We start from the raw sequence: 20757 nt of genomic DNA, 5'->3' as shown, positions 1-20757 counted from the left end.
TTCTTCCTAACCCAGCTGTCATTGAGTTGTTCAGTTTCCATGAGTGAGTAGGCTTTTTGCTACTTTCATTGTTGTTGAGGTCCAGCTTTAGTCCATATTGGTCAGATAGAATACAAGGGATTATTTCAATCTTCTTGTATCTGTTTGGGCTTGCTTTGTGACCAACTATATGGTCTATTTTGGAGAAGGTCCCATGAGGTGCTCTTTTGAATTTGGATGAATAGTTCTGTGGACATGTATTAGGTCCATTTGCTTTAGGACCTCTGTAAGTGCCTTTATTTCCCCCATTTGTTTTCTCTCTAGATGATCTTTCCCTTGGTGACAATAGAATGTTTAAGTCTCTGACTATTAAAGTGTTGAAATCAATGTGTGATTTATGCTTTAATAATATTTCATTCATTTACAAATGTAGGCGGTCTTGTATTTGGGGCATAGATGTTCAGAATTGTGATGTCGTCTTGGTAGATTTTTTCCTTTGATGAGAATGTAGTACCCCTCATCTTTTTTGATTAATTTTGGTTTAAAGTCTATTTTATTAGATAGTTACCCTAGGTTGTTTCTGGGTCCATTTGCTTAAAAAACCTTTTTTCCAGCCCTTTTACTCAGAGATAGTGTTTATGTTTGCTGCAGAGGTGTGTTTTTTGGATGCAGCAGAATGTTCAATCCTGTTTCTGCAACCATTTTGTTAATCTCTGTCTTTTTATTGACGAGTTGAGTACACTTTTGTTGATAGTTAATAGTGACCAATGAATGTGAATTTCTTTTGTTTTGGGATTGGGGGTGTTACTGTGTTTCATTACTTCTATTCTTTTGATTTTTTGTTTTGTGCTCATCTATATCCTATGTTTTCTTGGGTGTTGTTTTCATTGGATTGGAGTTTTCCTTTTAGTATTTTCTGTGGGGCTGGTTTGCTGTGTAGATATTGCATAAATTTAGTTTTGTCATGGAATATTTTGTTTTCTCCATCTATGTTGATTGAAAGCTTTGCAGGGTATATTAGTCTGGGTTGACATTTGTGATCTCGTAGAGTCTCCATGACACTTGCCCAGGCCCTTCTCGCTTTCATAGTTTCTGTTGAGAAATCTGGTGTAGTTCTGATAGGTCTACCTTTATATGTTATTTGCCCTTTTTCTCTGGTTGCTTTTAATATTTTTTCTTTGTTTTGTAGGTTTAGTGTTTTGACTATGATGTGACATGAGCAGTTTCTTTTCTTGTCTAGTCTATTTGTTTTTTTGTATGCCTCTTGGATATTTATGGACATCTCTAAGTTGGAAAATTTTTCTTGAAAATATTTTCTGGATCTTGGAGCCTGGTATCTTCTTTTTCATCTATTCCTATTATTAGATTTTGTCATGCTGATTTCTTGTACTTTTTGTGTTTGGAACTTTTCTGATTTTACTTTTTCTTTGAGAGACGTATCAATTTCTGCAAATGTATCTTCAACAGATGAGATTCTCTCTTCCACCTCTTGTATTCTATTGGTGATGCTTACCTTTGTGGTTCCTGTTCTTTTCTCTAAGTTCTCCAGCTCCAGGATTTCCTTTGTGTTTTCTTTATTGACTCTAATTCTGTTTTCATGTTTTATACCGTTTCCTTTATCTGTTTGAATGTGGATTCCTACCTTTCTATGATGGCTTCTATTTTTGTTTGTTTCCTTTTTGTATGTCACTAATTGTGCCTCTACTTGTTTGCCTGTATTTCTTTGAGAGCTTTGTCCATTTCCTTCCTATGTGCCTCTATTTGTGTGTCTATTTCTCTGAAAGATTTATCTCCTCTTTATGTGCCTCTAATAACTGGATAAACATAGTTTTAAAGTTGTTTTCTTGTGTTTCTGATAAACTGAAATGTCCATTGATTTTGGGGTTGCTGGTGAAGCCATGATGTCATGCTTTTTGTTGTGTGTGTTCTCACCCCAGCCTCTGACCATCTGCTTATCTGCAACCCTCACTGTTTATTCCTGGAGTCTGTACTTCAGACTGGGTCAATTTTTTTGTGTTTTTTTTTTTTTTTGAGGAAGATGAGAGAAGTCCACTGGTTTGAGAGTGTGCATTGGTCTTTCTGCTATACCTAAGGGAGGAATGTGATGCTGCCGCTATTCACAGGTGCTGTTAGTGGGTGCAGTGCTTAGGCACAGATTCTCTGACTACCTCAGAGGCCTACAGGCCACTGGTATACAATTCTATCTGGGCTCCAGGAATTGTTTGCCTGGAATTCACTGGTAGACCTGGAGAGCAGAGGTTTCAATGTTGAGAACACTATCCCAAGAATCACTATGTTGCCCACAATAGGGGCATGGGTGGTAGGGATCTGATGTCTGGCTGCTTGCATAAAGGGTCCCTTGATTTGGGGCTCTGCAAGTACTCACTTGAAGGCACATTCACTGTCTAGCAGGGCCGATCTGAAAGCAGAGGGGTTCCCCTTGTTCTCTACTCTCAGATTTGATCCTGGTGGGGCAAATGTGAATGTAGGTTAATAGTCAGCTCAGTGGTGTTGGTAGCCACAGAACTTGGTGCCTGCCAGCACTGTGGGCTGTGCTAGGAGCCGCGGCACTGGGGGCTGGACACTGTGCTCTGTGGCAAATGCTGCAGGCTCCCTCCATAGCCTCCCCCTCTGCGAGGGAAGGATAATGGCAGCCAGTCCCAGAGTAGTGCCTGGTGGTGGTGGGGGTTGAGTATTCTCTGTCCCACATCCTGAGCCAGGTTCCTTTGCTAAGAGCAGCCAGCACTGTGGGCTGGACACTATGCTCTGTGGTGGGCACTGTGGGCCACCTCTGCTGCCTCTGCCAAGGAGAGAGTAGGGAGGTGGATAAGGGGAAACACCTAGGAATTGAGTCCCCAGGAGAAGTCGGCAGAGAAGTTCCTGGTGAAGTCCCAGGAGTTCGCAGGTGACATGAATTTAAATTGTCTCAGTTCACAGTTAGTCCCCTTTCTCCCTGGAAGCCTTGATGTCATTTTTCTAGGTTCATCAGCAACTCCACTCACCAATTTCGGAGTTTCAGATCCTGTGCACCTCAGATATGGTGCATGCTGGTTGCCGCAATCTTAGATCCCCCTCCCAGAAGTAATACTTAATAAAACCTGTAACTTCTAATTGTAATATTTCTGAATAGAAATAATCTGCACTGAAAATGGAAAAAATGACAATCATCTCATCACCTTGATAATTCTCTTTTCATAATATAAATGATAATCTCAAAACAGTTTTAACTGCTTTTGCAATTCAACCAAAGGTAAGGGGAACAGATTTTAAGAAAACCACCCATTTTAGTTTCCATTATCCTCAAAAGTCAAAGTGAAATTCACCTGTTTCACAAATCAATGGAAAATTATAAGTATTTTTTTATTTCAAATAAGTTGATTAATATCTTTTAAAATAAAATAAGGATTTCAAACTGCAGAGTAAAGGGGAGCTGAGTAGAAATGACAAGAAAGATGGATAGATTGGACAGACAGCTAGGCCATTCACTTATTTTAGGCCTGCATTGGTCAGACACCAAGTCACCATTTTCTAGGGTGGGAACTTACAGAAAAAGAAAAATGTTGAGCGTTGAGAGTTTTCTCTCAGGGTTGAGAGAAAATTGGATGCATTTGGTTGTCTCCATAATGTATAGAAAAACTCTCTCCTTCACTTCATTTTTCTCACAATTTATTAAGTAGATCTTCAGGAATATTACTCATTGATGTCCAGAAAATTTACCCCCCAAACTGAGTAGACTGTTTTATTGATGTTTGTCCTAAAATCTATTTACATACTTATGAGAATGCCCCTTAAAATATGTACTTGATGAGGTCAGGACCAATTTTATACCTTTCAAAATAATATGAAGCCTATGATTATGGCCTCTGGAGATTATATGTGATGTGGTCCCAGGAAACACCTCCATGCTCATATGTGACAATGCAAATGTGTCTGTGTATGTACCTTAATATATGTATATTTGTATAACAACAATTAATTAAAAAATAAGCTATGATTTTAAAAGAGACCAAGTAAGAACATGGGATGATGTGTAATAAGAAATAAAATGGGGAAATAATGAATTATAAAGCAAAACATAAATAAAAAACTATTTTATTTCTGTATAGTACAGCCTAATCAAAGTGTAGCCTCTAATAGTATGGCAGGCATGAGGGACATACTCACAGTTTATTAGGCACAACCAAAACATCATTGAACAAGGAGAGATGTAGTTTTTTTTTTCTTCTTTTGTCTTTTCTGAGTTTCATGTGGCCTTGGCATAGCAAGGTTCAGTATATTCCATCGGAGGTGAACTCCTCATAGGCATCCATGTGGGTCAATATGGATTCTCCTGGGATAGATCTCGACCGAACAGAACAGATATTCAGTAGATAATTACAAGACTGATATCCATACTATATTTCAAAGGGTGCATAGTTTTAAAACACAGGCTCAATTCCCAAAGCAGGATTCTGTTGAGCTACAAACATACTTAAAATGTAATAGAAAGGAAGAGGCCACTTAGGAAGAGAAGTATTGGGAATGGATTGGAGAAATAGGCTTTTTTTTGTCCCCCAGAAGTGATCAACTTGAGAGTCATGAGAAGACTCAAGTTGGAAGAAATATAGCTGGTAGGATATAGATCAATGGTTAACACTTTAATACTGTCACTCATGTCATAGAATACAACCATAATATTTTATGGTTATTATGGTTTATTATTATAAAATTATTTCATTGATATTTTATAACTGTAATTTTGTTACTGTTATGTTATGTTCTAAGTCTTTGATAGGAAGATATCAAATATGTCATCTCCAAAAGGTTCAGGACCAACAAGTTGAGAACCACTTGTTCAGAGTGAAGAAGGGGGTGAATAAAGTAGTTGTATTTCAACTAAAATCATTTTTAAAATTTGAGTAATAAAGACTATCCATTATTCATGAGGTTTGCAAATATTATTCATGATTTAAAAATAAAAGCAGGAAGCACATTGCAAAGCATCATATTGGAGAGAAAAAGAAATACTCAAATACTGGAGTGATTCACAAAAAAAAGACAGATTGATGCCAAACATTAAATGAAGGCCAAAGTAGGTGACCCCTAAAAATTGGTCACTGGAGTAGCAACATGGATGTCATTGTTCACTCTAATGTAATATGTGTGTAATAAGAGGCAAAATACTTGGTACAAAACATGGTGAAATGTATATTTATCCCCATTTATTAATTCCTAATGCTTTTAACCTATCAAAGTTCCACCTGAAAAAGGCAGCATGGAGATGTCATTAGCCCTGTGAACTTTAGAGTCTAACAGATGTAAAAATCATAGGTTTTACAAGAGAATGTGCTTTACTGAGATAGTCAGAAAGCTTCATGCACAAGAAAGTCAGACAGCACTGATGTCTATAGAGGAGGATACTTGCTTATTAGTATATAGTAAAGGCTAAAGACACATAAAATTGTAACTGAAACAACCTGGAAGATACTCGGTAAATCTCATGATTAAATATATAGTATACCTTAGACAAATGATAATCATGAACAGATCATGTAAAATTAGAATGCCTATTTCTTTAAATGATTGAATTTTGTTGATAGTAAACTGTACCTTCTCTAAACTGTGTAGTTTAATATGTATAATTTTAGAGTACTGAGATAGAAAAATTCTACCAAATTGTATACTTTATATAAAGATTTTATTTTATTTTATAAGGATTTTCTACTCAATAATTCTTTCAAATGGCTGAATCATTGGAATGCAGTAAAAAAATACTGATATACATCTATGTATTGGCACTGAAACACCATAACTAAATAAATCCATTACTTTGTAAGTGAATGTAAATAGACATGAAGAAAATAATCAGGTTTTTCTAATGGTTTAAACTAGTCAGTAGGGAGCACATATATCCAAAAATGGCCATCTTTGTCCATCTCAAGATGGAGTATAGAAAGACTTATGGGGTTACAAACAAACACAACAAAAATAACAAACACACCAGATAACAAACAATATTCATCAAGAATTTTTCAGACAGTTCTTATACAACAAGAGAAGTCATTTTCCTTGCCTCTGGCAAAAGGGACATACGGCACTCCACTAACCTGTGATATGAGGATATCAGCAATAATGCTGGCCTCCAGGTCAAGTGAAGGGGAGTAAAAGTACTTGTTATACATTTCAGAACTCACACATGTATTCCTGTCACTTCCCAAACAAGCCTACACTCTGCTAACTCCCAAAATATTCTAGGATTACTCTCTATCTCTTTATGAAATCAGTTACTTTACTTGTCTGAGTTATCTCCACTTTTCTATCTTAATATTCTTTCTTTTCTCCCAGACAGCTTGGTCACATGAAGTATATTTTTCTCCTCTCTGGTCTGAACTTTTCTAGAATCCTCTGAACATTTTTCCTCTTTTATCCATAATGAAATTCTTTCCTGTAATCATCTAAGATTTGGTGTTTTTTTCCTGTTATCCAGATCATATAATTGAATATTTAAAATATATCTGTAAAAGTGACCATTACTCTGCTAATATTAAGGAATGTATACAGAAACCCCAGAGATTTCAGTTAGAAAGCACTTAATGAAATGAATGAAAGTGTCAAAGAAAGACAGCAGTCAATGGTTTTCAATATGCACATAAATGAAAGGTATGTAATGTAAAGGTATGTTAAAAATAGTACCAATTCAGTTTCATAACAGAACTGAAAGTAAAAGAACATGTTTGGAAACAGTTCTTGTCTAGTCTGAATCTATATCAAAATATTGAGATTTAGGTGCCAAAGAACACAAAATATGTCAGAAACAATAAAAGTCTGAAAACCAGAGAGCTTTTGAGATTTTAAAGTTGAAATCTGACACAAATTTAAAACAAATACTTGTAGTCAGGATGAGTACTATAATTAGATGGTATAGAGAAGAGTCCTCACTCATAACTTGATCAGATACAGTTTTGAAGATATACAAACACCTTTCTCCTTTATAGCTCAAAGCGTACTTCAGGTATTTTCCTTTCTTTTGGGGAATGGTACTAAATTGTAATATGAGTAGCTTTCAAGAAGCTGGGTTTACATAATCTGAATGAATCAAGACATAATGCTTCCTGAAACCATTAGTCTATCATGAGAACCATAATAGTCATTTCAAAACACCTTTACAGTGGAGCCTGGAATGGAGAACCTTTCATTGGGCGCAAATTAAGCTTTTCTTTTCTGGTACTAAGCAAAAATGGCTACAGCAGTTTAGAGATGAACTACTGAAGTGTACACATTCTGTAGTAGTCAGGGGGAGAAACCACTGTGATGTCAACATTCTAAGGCTCAAGCCATAACTGACAACGTGACATGCATTTCATTCTTTGAAACTGTTGACTTTAAAACATTGATTTTGAACAATTCTTGAACCACATGTTTGGACTGACATTTTTACAACCATATGCATGTGTGTGTATAAAAGATATATGATAGAGATAATAGATAGATGATTGATGTTAGATAGCAGGACAGATAACTGTAATAACATGTGTGCAAAAATAAAAAGGAATACTTGTATAAAACTTGATAGACTAGGGTAAAATAGAAGGGGAGGAGGACCTTCCCCATCAGTGCACTATGGGAGGGGCATACGGGGAGAAGAGAAGAGAGTGGGATTGGGAGGAGATGAGGGAGGGAGGCACAACTGCAATAGAATTTGAGAAAATGTAATGATGATAATAAAAATGAATACTAAAAGTCAGTAATGTTAAAAAAAATCATGAAAATTATATTCATCTCCAAAGATTATCAACTTCTAATTCTTTAACCTGTTAAAGGTCCATGTGAAATGAGGTAGCATGCAAAATCATTAAGACTGTGAACCTTGGAGTCTAACACATGCAATAATCATAGAATACTTTAAAGATGAATGTGCTTTATTGAGATATGGTCAGAAAGCTTCATGCACAGAGAAGTCAGAAAGTTTTAAAGAGTGGAGAGGAGTGCACATGCTTACTAGTATATAGTAAATTTTATATATTAATCCTAGAGAAACAAAGAATTGTGACTGAAATAAGAGTTTCATAATAATGAAATGTAGTTTACATTGGACATAAAATAGTCATGGACAAATCATTCAAAATTAGAATGCCTGTCTTTAAAATGATTGTATTTTGTTGATAGTAATAATTTTTGCCTTCTGCACAGTGTGTAATTTCATTAATATGTGTAATTATACACTTCTAATCAAGATAGCAAAACTCTACCAGACTGTTAGGTTCTTCATTAAGATATTCTGCCAAATAATTATGATTTTAAAAATGATACATTTGAGTATGGGAAATAAAAACACATCAGAAGGAAATCTCCATAGTGCCACGTGGTTACTAACCCCATTATTTTTAAAATAGTAATAAATATGTGTAAAGAAAGTAATCAGGCTTTCCTAATAGTATAAACTATTTAGGTCCCACGGAGTGCAAATATCCAAAAATGCCAGTCCTGGGCCTGCTCAACATGCATTTTCGAAGGAATTCTGGTGATTAGAAAGAAACAAGAAAAAAACAAACACACACACATACCAAAAACAGCATCCATCAAGAATCTGTGCAAAAGTTCTGGTCCAGCAAAACAGCCATTTTCCTTGCTCCGACAAAGGGGACATATGGCTCTTTATTGACATCTAGCTCCTATCAGGATACCAACACCCATGGTGGCCTCCAGGTGCCTTGAAGGGGAAGTAAATGGACTTGTTATACATCTCAAAACACATGTCTAGATTCTTGTGTCTTCCCAAAGAGCCTCATCTCTTTCTGTACTATCCTAATTTCCTGAATAGTCTAGAAATACCCTGACTTTTTTTTTTTTTTACACAAATTAATTTAGTTATAAATTTCACATCTTCATCCCAGGCCCCGTTCCTTCTCTCCTCACAGTCCCACCATCATTCTCCTCTCCCCCATTCCCTCTTTCTCTTCTGAGAGGCTCACTGTGTTTAACAACCCACCCTGACACATCACATGAGGTAGGAATAAAAGCTTCCTTCCTCTCTCACTAAGGACAGGCAAGACAACCCAGCTAGGGGAAAGGAAACTAAGGGCAAGCAACAGAGTCAGAGACAGCCCTCAGTCCAATTGTTAGGGGACCAACATGCTGACCAAGATGCACATCTGCTACATATGTATAGGTGGACCTAGGTCCAGCCTGTGCATTTATGAAAGCAAAGTTTGTCTCTGTCTAAGCTATCTCTACTTTTCTCCTAATCTCCATTCTCTTCTAGACAGTCTTGGTCATTTCAAGTCTGCTTCTTTTTCTCTGTGCTATGAACTATTCCAGGTGCCTCTGAACATTTTTCCTCTCTGACCCATAATAAAATTAATTCCTGTAATAATGGAGTGGCTACTATTTTACTGGTTTGTCTACTGTTCCTGCTCATACAGTTAGAATATTTAAGGTATATATTTTATTAAGTAAATACTACTATGCCTAAATCATTTTATTTCATTCAAGGAATATGTACTGACAAGCCATAGTTTTTATTTGGGAAGGAGTAAAGATCCCTGTGAATTGAACAGTCGAACAGAAACATCAGCCAAGGTTGTCATCAAATGTATCCACCAATAATGTAAAGGTATTTTATAAAATATTGCCAACGCAGTTTCATGATAAAATTAAAATTAAATGAGTATGTCAAAAGCAGAGAGAAACTATCCAAATCAGCAAAATCAGAAATGAAAATGGGGACATAACCACAGACACTGAGGAAATCCAAACAATTATTAGGTCATACTACAAAAGCCTATATGCCACAAAATTTGAAAATCTAAATGAAACGGACAATTTTCTTGAAAGATTCCATCTACCAAAACTAAGTCAAGATCAGGTAGAAAGACTAAATAGCCCTATATCTCCCAAGGAAATTGAAGCAGTCATTAACAGTCTCCCCTCCAAAAAAAGCCCTGGACCAGATGGCTTCAGCGCAGAATTCTACCAGACCTTCAAAAAAGTGCTAACTCCAAGCTATTCCAACTCAAGCTATTCCACAAAATAGAAACAGAAGGAACACTACCAAACTCATTCTATGAAGCCACAGTCACCTTGATACCTAAACCACACAAAGATCCAACAAAAAAAAAAAAAAAAAAAAGAGAACTTCAGGCCTATCTCTCTTATGAACATTGACGCAAAAATACTCAATAAATACTTGCAAACCGAATCCAAGAACATATCAAAGATATCATCCACCATGACCAAGTAGGCTTCATCCCAGGCATACAAGGGTGGTTCAACATATGGAAATCCATCAATGTAATCCACTACATAAACAAACTGAAGGAGAAAAACCACATGATCATCTCCTTAGATGCCAAATAAGCATTTGACAAAGTCCAACACCCATTCATGTTTAAAGTCTTGGAGAGGTCAGGGATACAAGGCACATACCTAAAGATAGTAAAGGCAATATACAGCAAGCCTATAGCTAACATCAAACTGAATGGAGAGAAACTTAAATCAATCCCACTGAAATCAGGGACAAGACAAGGCTGCCCATTGTCTCCATATCTCTTCAACATAGTACTTGAAATCCTAGCCAGAGCAATAAGACAACTAAAGGAGATCAAGGGGATACAAATCGGAAAGGAAGAGGTCAAAGTGTCACTATTTGCAGATGATCCCAAAAATACATGAGCGACCCCAAAAATTCAACCAGAGAACTCCTTCAGCTGATAAACACCTTCAGCAAAGTGGCAGGATACAAAATCAACTCAAAAAAATCAGAAGCCCTCCTATATACCAAAAACAAAAAGGCTGAGAAAGAAATTAGGGAAACAACACCTTTCACAATAGCCACTAATAACATAAAGTACCTTGGTGTGACTCTTACCAAGCAAGTGAAAGACCTGTTTGAAAAAAACTTCAAGTCTCTGAAGAAAGAAATCGAAGAAGATATCAGAAGATGGAAAGATCTCCTGTGCTCATGGATTGGTAGGATTAACATTGTGAAAATGGCCATACTGCCAAAAGCAATCTACAGATTCAATGCAATTCCCATCGAAATACCAACTCAATTCTTTACAGACCTTGAAAAAAAGATTCTCAGCTTCATATGGAGAAACAAAAACCCAGAATCTCCAAAATGATCCTGTACAACAACAGATCATCTGGAGGTTATCTCCATCCCTGATCTCAAGCTGTACTACAGGGCAACAGTAATAAAAACTGCATGGTATTGGCATAGAAACAGAAAGGAGGATCAATGGAACCGCATAGAAGACCCAGAAATAAACCCACACACCTATGAATACTCGATATTTGACAAAGAAGCCAAATCCATTCAATGGAAAAAAGACAGCATTTTCAGCAAATGGTGCTGGACCAACTGGATGTCTACATGCAGAAAAATGAAAATAGATCTATATTTATCACCCTGCACAAAACTAAAGTCAAAGTGGATCAAGGACCTCAACATAAAACCAGATACTCTAAATCAATTGGAAAAAAAAGTGGGGAACAGCCTAGACCTCACTAGCACAGGAGACAACTTCCCGAACAGAACACCAACAGCACAGGCTCTAACAGCAACAATCAATAAATGGGACCTCATGAAACTGAAAAGTTTCTGTAAAGCAAAGGACACTGACATCAAAACAAAACGACTGCCTACAGATTGGGAAAGAATCTTCACTAACCCTTTATCTGACAGAGGACTAATTTCCAGTATATACAAAGAACTAAAGAAGCAGAAAAAGAGCAAACCAAGTAACCGAATTAAAAAATGCGGAACAGAACTAAACAGAGAATTCTCGACAGAGGAATATCGAATGGCAGAGAAACACTTAAAGAAATGCTCATCCTCATTAGCCATCAGGGAAATGCAAATCAAAACGACCCTGAGATATCACCTTACACACATCAGAATGGCCAAGATGAAAAACTCAAGCGACAACACATGCTGGAGAGGTTGTGGAGAAAGGGGAACCCTCCTCCACTGCTGGTGGGAATGTAAACTGGTACAACCACTCTGGAAAGCTATCTGGCGCTTTCTGAGACAAATAGGAATAGTGCTTCCTCAAGACCCAGCTATACCACTCCTAGGTATATACCCAAAGTTCACTCAAGTACACAAAAGAGATAGTTGCTTAACCATGTTTATAGCAGCTTTATTTGTAATAGCCAGAACCTGGAAACAACCCAGATGTCCATCAATAGAGGAATGGGTACAGAAATTGTGGTATTTTTACACAATGGAATACTACTCAGCAATCAAAAAGGAGGAAATCATGAAATTTGCAGGCAAATGGTGGGATCTAGAAAAGATCATTCTGAGTGAAATATCCCAGAAGGAGAAAGACAAACATGGTATATACTCACTTATATAGACCTATAAGCTATGATAAACATAATGAAATCTATACACCTAAAAAAGATAATCAAGAGAGCGGACAATGGGGTAAGATGATCAATCCTTGTTTAGAAAGACAGATGGGAGGTGCATTGAACGTATGACAGGAGTCTACTGAGCGCATCTGAAAGACTCTAACTAGCAGTGTTTTCAAAGCAAAAACTCATGACCAAACCTTTGACAGAGTATAGGGAATCATAAGAAAGAAGGGGAGTTAGTCTGATGGGGAAAGGATAGGAGCTCCACAAGGACCAAATATATCTGGGCACAGGGTCTTTTCTGAGACTGACATTCAACCAAGGACCATGTATGGATACAACTTAGACCCTCCACTCAGATGTAGCCTGTGGTAGCTCAGTAACCAATTGGTTTCCCAAAGTGAGGGGAACAAGGACTATTTCTAACAGGAACTCAATGACTGGCTCTTTGGACAACCCACCCCCCAAGGGAGGAGCAGTCCTGTTAGGCCACAGAGGAGGGCTTTGCAGCCAGTCCTGAAGATACCTGATAAAACAGGATCAGATGAATGGGGAGGAGGTCCCCCCCTATCAGTGGATTTGGAAAGGGGCAGGGGTGGAGATGAGGGAGGGAGGAAGGGACTAGAAGGGAATGAGGGATCGGGACATGGCTGGGATACAGAGTTAATAAAATATAACTGATAAGAAAAAAATAAAATTCAAAAAAAATGAAAGCTCAAAAAAAATAAATGAGTATGTCTACAAAGTCATTCTTATCTAGCAGAATCAGTGTTCACATATTGAGAAATATATGTTTGAAACCAGAAGTTGGGACTGAAATCTGAGCACTTTCCAACAAAACTTTGTTGGCATAGTAGGTAAAACAACTAGATGAAAGAGAAAATAATCTCTCCTATCTGGGGCATATAGTTTTGAAGATACATAGATATTATTGTCTTGTATAATAGCTCAGAGCATACCTGTCATGATAACTTTGTTTCTTTGGGGGAATGGTACTGACTATTGCTAACAGGAGTAGCTTTTCATGAAACAACTGTTAAGAATTAGATCACAGGTTCTAGAGAAATCAAGACAAAACACTTCCTGAAACCATTAGTCTAGCATGGAAATCATAATGATCATTTTAAAATACCTTTACAGTGGAGCCTGGAATGGAGAACCTTTCACTGGGCACAAAATTATCCTTTTCTTTCCTGGCACTAGCCAAAATGGCTACAGCAGTTTGTAGATGAACCACTGAAGTGTAACATTCTGTAGTAGTCAGGGGGAGAAACCACTGTGATGTCAACATTCCAAGGCTCAAGCCATGTGACAAAGGGACACATGCATTTCAAATTTTGACTTTAAGACATTGATTTTTTTAAAAAAAATTTGAACCACATTTGTTTCAAAGAAATAACATTCAAAACTGTGTGTGTATGTATGTGTAACAGACATATGATATAGACGACAGAGGATAGATGTTAGATAGAAGGATAGATAACTGTAATGATATCAGCGTAACAATAGGAGGAACACTTATATAGGGTCAAATAGGAGGAATACTTGTATAGGGTCAAATAAAAGGGGAGGACTAGAGGAGGGGTGTAGGGGGAGAAGAGGGAAGGAGGGTGGGATTGGGAGATAAGAGAGGGGGCCACAGCCACAATACAATTTAAATAAATTGAAATAAACCATAATAATAATAATATTTAAAAGACAGTAATGTAAAAATATCATGAAATTTATATTCATCTCCAAAGATTATCAATTCCTCTTAAAGGCCCAGGTGAAAAAAGGCAGCACGTAAAATCATTAAAACTGTGAACCTTGGCATCTAACACATGCAAAAATCATAGAATATTTTAAAGATGAATGTGCTTTACTTAGATATTGTCAGAAAGCTTCATGCACAGAGAAGTCAGAAAGCTTGGAAGAGTGGAAAGGAGTGCACATGCTTATTAGCATACAGTAAATTTTATATATTAATCCTAGAGAAACAAAGAATTGTAACTGAAACAGGGGAGATACTCTGTAAGTTTCCTAATAAAGAAATGTAGTATACCTTGGACATATAATAATCACGGACAAATCATTCAAAATTAGAATGCCTGTCTTTAAAATGATTGTATTTGGTTATACTAATAATTTTTGCTTTCTTGAAGTGTGTAATTTCATTAATACATGTAATTACACAGTTCTCATTAAGATAGCAAAATTCTACCAGACTGTTAGGTTCTTCATAAAGATATTCTGCCAAATAATTATGATTTTAAAAATATGACATATTTGAGTACAGGGAAATAAAAACACATCAGAAGGAAATCTCTATAGTGGCATGTAATAACTAAACCCATTACTTTTTAAAAGGACATAATAGGTGTGAAGAGTGTAAACAGCCTTTCCTAATAGTTTAAACTTGTTAGGTCCCAGGAAGTGCAATTATTTAAAAATGTCAGTCCTGGACCTGCTCAACATGCAGTATCAAAGGAATTTCGGTGATTAGAAACAAACAACAACAAAAACAGACAAACAAACACACATACCAAAAACAGCATTCATCCAGAATTAGTGAAAGAGTCCTTGTCCAGCAAAATAACCATTTTTCTTGCTGTGACAAAAGGAACATACTGCTCTCTACTGACCTGTGGCTCCTATCAGGATATTAACACCCATGATGGCTTCCGGGATGCCTGAACGGGGAGTAAATGTACTCGTTATACACCTCAAAACACCCATGTAGATTCCTGTCCCTTCCCAAACAGCCTCATCTCTTTCTGCACTATCCTAATTTTCTAAATATTCTAGAAATTACCCTGTCTTTCTTTCCACCAATTAATTAATTAATTTCATATCTTCATCACAGGCACCCATCCCTTCTCTCCTCACAGTCCCACCATCATTATTCCCTCCCCCATGACCTCATTCTCTTCAGAGAGGTTTACTATGTGTACCAACCCACCCTGACATATCACATGAGGCAGGACTAAGAGCATGCTCTCTCAATAAGGACAGTCAAGATACCCCGGCTAGGGGAAAGGGAACTAAGGGCAAGCAACAGTCAGTGAAAGCTCTCAGTCTAATTCTTAAGGGACCCACATGTTGACCAAGCTGCACACCCGCTACTTAAGTGAGGGGGGGGCCCTAGGTCCAGCCTGTGCATTGATGAAAGGATACTTTTTCTCTGTCTAAGCTACCTCTACTTTTCTCCTAATATTCTTTATTTTCTTTGAGACAGTCTTGGTCATATCAAATCTGCTTCTTTTTCTCTCTGTTCTAAACTCTTCCAGGTGTCTCTGAACATTTTACCTCTCTCATCCATAATAAAATTACTCACTGTAATAATGGACCAGCTGCTATTTTGCTGGTTTCTCTGCTGTCCCTGCTCATACAATTTGAATATTTAAAGTATGTATTTTATTAAGTGAATATTACTATGTCCAAGACATGTTACTTCATTTAAGTAGCCCCGGTCCTAGTGCGTGTGGCTGTGGAGGCCCTAAATGGATGACTCCAGGGCCTGGAAAAAGCAGAGCTATCAGCCCTGGAGACCTTGGCTCTCTGCCACACTGCTGTACTCCCCGGTCTCGGGGCATGGAATCTCCTTCCCCAAGAGCTCACATCACTTCCGGCTGCACAGCCTTCCTTCTTCCCTCCCTTCCTCCCTTTTTCCTTCCTTCCCTCCCTCCATTCCTTCCTTCCCTCCTCCCTTCGTTCCTCCCTTTCTTCCCACTTCTTCTTCCCCTCACTGCCTGGCCCTGGCTGGCCTGGAATTCTGTACCAGGCTGCCTCCAACTCCACGGAGACCAATCCTCATCTGACTCCTGGAATTAAAGACATGTGTCCCTAAGTCTGGACCTTTATTTCAGGATTTATTTATGTATTTATGTCATTTTGCTGTTTTGTTTTTTTTGAGACAGGGTCTTTCTACACAGCCCTGGCTGTCCTGGACTTACTCTGTAGACCAGACTGGCCTTGAACTCACAGAGATGCCCCTGCCTCCGCCTTCCAGAGTACTGGGGTCACAGGTGTGCTACACCACCCGGCTAATTTATGTGTATGTATGTATGTATGTACCTATTTTTGTACACACCACATGTGTGCCTGTTGTCTGTGGAAGAGCATCAGGTTCCATGGACCTGGTCGTGAGCTGCCAAAGGGGTGTCTCGAACCAAATCCTGAGGCATAGGCGAGTGCTCTTTAACTGCTGAGCCATCACTCCAGGCCCTATACTACTTTTTGTATTATCACACTTGTTGCATGTGCACGTGTGCATGTGTGTGCATGCATGTTCTATCTTCTCGGCTCATTGCATTATTTTTTGGTGTGTGTGTGGGTAAGGTTGTATCATCTAGCTCAGGCTGGCACCAAGCTCAGAGCAATCCCTCTGCATCAGCCTCCCAATCCTGGGCATTCTAGGACTGAGCCCACGGCCAACTGTGTAAACTGTGAAGCTGTGTCTGTGCACAGCTGTGTGGACTGCTGGCTTCAACATAGCACCAAGCTTTCCTGAGGACGAGGGTGGCTCGGAGCCACCACCCGCCCACCTGCCGGTGGCTGTGCTCCCCTTGTCTTAGGGACTCTGGGGTCAGCAATTCTAGCAGGCACTGTGGCAGGGCGGCTCAGTGGATAGTTCATGCATGGCCCGGGCTGCACCCCAGCGCTGCCAACTGCCACTGGAGAGACATACCTTGAAATCCCAGATCATCATGGCCCCGTTGATGCCAGTGGTACAGAATTTGCGACAGTCCTGTTGGTCCACCTCGTAAATGGACACCTGGCTAAAAGAAGAGCAAGACCATGATGTCTATGGAGGGAGTGAGGCCATTCTCCCAAGCCCTGCACAGACAGATGGCTCAGGGTGCACTAGGCTCCCAATCCCTCAGGGCCACACGACAAGATCCTGTCCTAGAGTGGGAGGGCTCACTCACCTGGGATGTGGCCCAGCTAGTAAGACTACATCAGGCCCTCGCCAGATCCCCAAAGCCATACACTGGGTACTGATGCTTGCGTGGAGCCCTAGCCACCTGAAAGTGGAGGCCAGAAGGCTACAAGTTCAAGGTCAGGGTGGCTTCAGGGATGGCTCAGAGGTTGAGAGTGCTGGCTGCTCTTCCAGAGGTCCAGAGTTCGAGTCCCAGCACTCACAGCCATCTGGTGTCAGAGGAGAGGGAGAGGAAAAAGGAGGGAGGTAGAGAGGGAGGGAGAGGGATGGAGAGAGAGAGAAGGAGAGAAAGGGAGGGAGAGAGGAAGAGAGACAGGAAAGGAGAGACTGGGAGAGAGGGAGTGAGAGAGAGGGAAAGGGAGAAAAGAGAGGGAGAGAGGGGGAGAGAGACAGGGAGAAAGAAGTAGAGAGGAAGGGAGAGAGAGAGGAGAGAGGAGGGAGGAGGGGGAGGGAGAAAGGAGAAAGGGGAAGGGAGCAGGAAAGGGAGAGAGTAGAGAGAGGGAATGGAGAAGTAAGGGAAAGGGGAAGAAGAAGGATACAGGAGAGAGAAGCTCAGCAAGTTCTCCTCCTGCTGAGCCACATCCCAGCCCCAGCTCCTTTTCTAGACTAGGAAGTTCCCTTTATCACCGAGCTGCTCAGAGGGTACTGTACTTTGCAAATAAAGAAGCCCAACGGGTACCTGTCAGTGCTGAGCAACAGGCAGTGCCCATTTATCCTCACCTGCATTTGAAGTCACATGACCCTGCAGCCAGCCAAATGTTGTTGAGGTGCCAGCCCAAGCTGAAGACTGTGGAGCGAATCGGCTTCTTAATGTGCTTGCTCACCCACCTGAGGAAGGAAAAAACCTAGTTTACACTGTCCTCACAGACAAAAATAGCAGCATTTTCCAAGCTGCCCCATAAACCCCCTCCAAATAAAACTGATCTATATGTTTATAAAAACCACTTCAATTCTGAAATCGACAGACATTAGCTACATTTATAAAGGTAACTCATGTACGCACCATCACTTTTAAAGTTATAAGGCTGTCCTTTGACTTAAGCTTGAGTATTTTCATGGGCTCCCTACAGTGCACAGCTGCTCCTGCTGAAGGCTGGCTTGCCCTGTCAGGGAAGAGCTTCCTATACACAGTTCAGGCTGTCTCTGAATTGCTGTGAACCCCACACAGGTCTCAAAATCAAGCTAGAATTTCAGGCCTGTGCACCACACTGGCCTGAGGGACTGATGTACAGCTCACATTCAGGGACTACATCTGTGACCACAGTAAGGTCCAGTCCACCTACAACCTCTCTGCAAACATAGAGTCAACTGCTCCAAGGCAGTCAGGAGAAAATGCTTCCTACATGAATTAAGAAGAGTCGGGGGCTGGAAAGGGAAGGACAGAGATGAAGAGATGAAGGAGGAAGTAGAGGAAGAAAGGGAAGAGAGATTAGCATGGCTCACCAGTCATTTCCAGACTCAAAGTAGCAGACAGAGGAGATGAACTGGAATCCACTCGCCATAGCAAACTTGTTCTCCAGTGGGGGCTACTTCACAAAAGTGGCGCGGCTGATCCTGAGCAAGGGCAGGAGTGGTGGCAAACTCCTCAAGGTTGTCACTTCTCCAAAGCCCCTCCTCCTTGGCTCTGCAGAGGACTTATGAAGTGGCCGTGCGTCTGGCTCTCCACTTCTCCAAAGCCCTTCCTCCTTGGGCGCACAAGGGACGCAAGAGGTGGCTGTGTGCCCTGACTCTCCTGGAGCACCCTGGGGCTGTGGCGGTGGCAGAACAGCATCTTTAGGTGGTTTCTCTTCCCTTTCGAAGTCCATCCCCAGGGGGAGGGGGGGCGCGCCTTGTACCCAGGCCTGGACAGGCTTGGTGCCCCCTTGTAGTCCTCCTACTGCTTTGGGATCAGGTTAGGTTTCAGGTAGCTTGGTTCTCCAGGCCTGAAACGGGAGAATGTGAGCAGAGAGAGAATGGGCCCAGCCTGGGACTCCAATGTCAGTGTTAGAACCCAAGGTCTCGGTGGGGTCAGGAGATCAATCTATAAGAACTGTTCCCCTGGGCGCTTAGGGAGAGGGAGGTGGGGGGGGATGGGAACTGGGGGATTCTGGGAAGAAGAGGGGTTCCAGAGGCAGGACAAGAACTGGGGTATTCTGGGAAGGATGCTTTATCACAGCATCCAGGAGGAGACCCTGGCTCACCAGAGCCATGCGGACCACAGGGCGTCAGAGAGGAGCCTCACTCACCCGGCACCGTCGTGCTCCCTTAGTCCTCCGCGCTCTCTTTGCACGAGCCGTTCTGGGGATCCACGGCCAGCTGCTGCCATTCTCCCTGGGTCGGACATTCAGCCTCGGCCTTGAAAGTCGGGGTGCCCTGGAGGGGCGCAAGACCTCAGTTAGTGCTCGCTTTCTCTGCTGAGTAGCAAGGAGCTGGTGAGCCGAGTGGCAGGATAACAAAGCGACCCACGTCACCTCGACTGGACTCAGGGACCCCTGAAACACGGCTTCGGGACTAGCCTGAGCTAGCCAGCATCTCCCGGCAGCTTTGACTGGGCTGAATGTGCGGAATGGAGACAAGGGGAGCACCAGCGTCCACCACCTCCTCACTGCTAATTGGGAAACAAGGGGACCAGCCCCACCCCTGCTGCACCGTCCTGGCCCTGCACTGTGGCTCTTTTCCAACCCTGACACCCCAAAATGCGCCCTTCCTTCTCGGAGCCCTTGATAGGGCGGTGGGAAAATTCATTCGCCTGCGGTCTCGGGGTTTGGGGGGTCCTCACCTGCGGGGAGACTGGATGCAGGGCGCGCTCCTAGGCCGCTGCCTCCTCCCCGCTCTCGGGGCGCCGGTGGCGCACAGGGTCCCGCAGCCGGCGCGCGAGGAGGCTGAGGAACTGCTCGAGGACCAGCAGCTCCAGCATCTGCTCCTTGGAGCGCAGCTCGGGCCGCAGCCAGCGGCGGCACAGCTCCCGCCGGCGGCTCAGCGCCTCCTCCGGGCCGGACACCTCCCCGGGGCGCAGCCGCCGGAAGCGTCTCCGGGAGGTGTCGGGGTCCCGCCAGTCCCCGGGGTCCTTCTCTTCCTCCTCCGCTTCTGCTTTCAGTGCCAGCACCATCGCGCAGGCCGCCGCCATCGCAGCCTCCGGGACCCCGAGACCCCGATGAGATTTCCGGAAAGCGGGGCGCGCGGCCACGTCTCCCCCAAAACACCACCACAACAGCTCACAATCCTGGACAGGAAAACAAACCAGGCCGGACGTGCGTCATCAACCCAAGCCGACCCTGAACAGAGAGATAGAGAGGCGGCGCCCGTCCAAGGTCTCTCTATGCGCCCTGGACGACTAAGTGGCATCTCCGCCTCTCAGCGTTTATGATGCTGGAAACATCGCGCACGACATTCTGGGATTTGTAGGCGAATCAGGGGCCACAGTCAAAACACCGAACAAGGAGGGACGAAGGCTCGGGACTACGAGTAATCCCAGAATGCATCACGCCCCCTTGTCGCCATTTTTGTAGTTCTCATATACAATCCCAGAAGTCCTT

General features: G+C 41.5%; 1 long non-coding RNA gene and 1 pseudogene across 1 annotated transcript; both read right to left on the bottom strand.

The window, feature by feature from the left end:
- Positions 1-4055: 4055 nt before the first annotated feature.
- LOC132651243 (uncharacterized) lies at positions 4056-20019 on the bottom strand. The gene is made up of 8 exons (XR_009589034.1): positions 20001-20019; positions 19468-19594; positions 18686-19164; positions 17963-18070; positions 16991-17081; positions 14946-14993; positions 8523-8668; positions 4056-4320 (listed from the first exon to the last, which is right to left on the bottom strand). It is a non-coding gene; the product is annotated as an uncharacterized LOC132651243 (long non-coding RNA).
- Positions 20020-20021: 2 nt separating this feature from the next.
- On the bottom strand, positions 20022-20534 carry LOC110544887 (zinc finger protein 394-like; annotated as a pseudogene).
- Between the last annotated feature and the right edge of the window lie 223 nt (positions 20535-20757).

This window comes from Meriones unguiculatus (genome assembly GCF_030254825.1).
Source record: "Meriones unguiculatus strain TT.TT164.6M chromosome 13 unlocalized genomic scaffold, Bangor_MerUng_6.1 Chr13_unordered_Scaffold_41, whole genome shotgun sequence".
NCBI classification, from domain to species: Eukaryota; Metazoa; Chordata; class Mammalia; order Rodentia; family Muridae; genus Meriones; species Meriones unguiculatus.
This window is presented reverse-complemented; position numbering and strand designations above follow the sequence as displayed.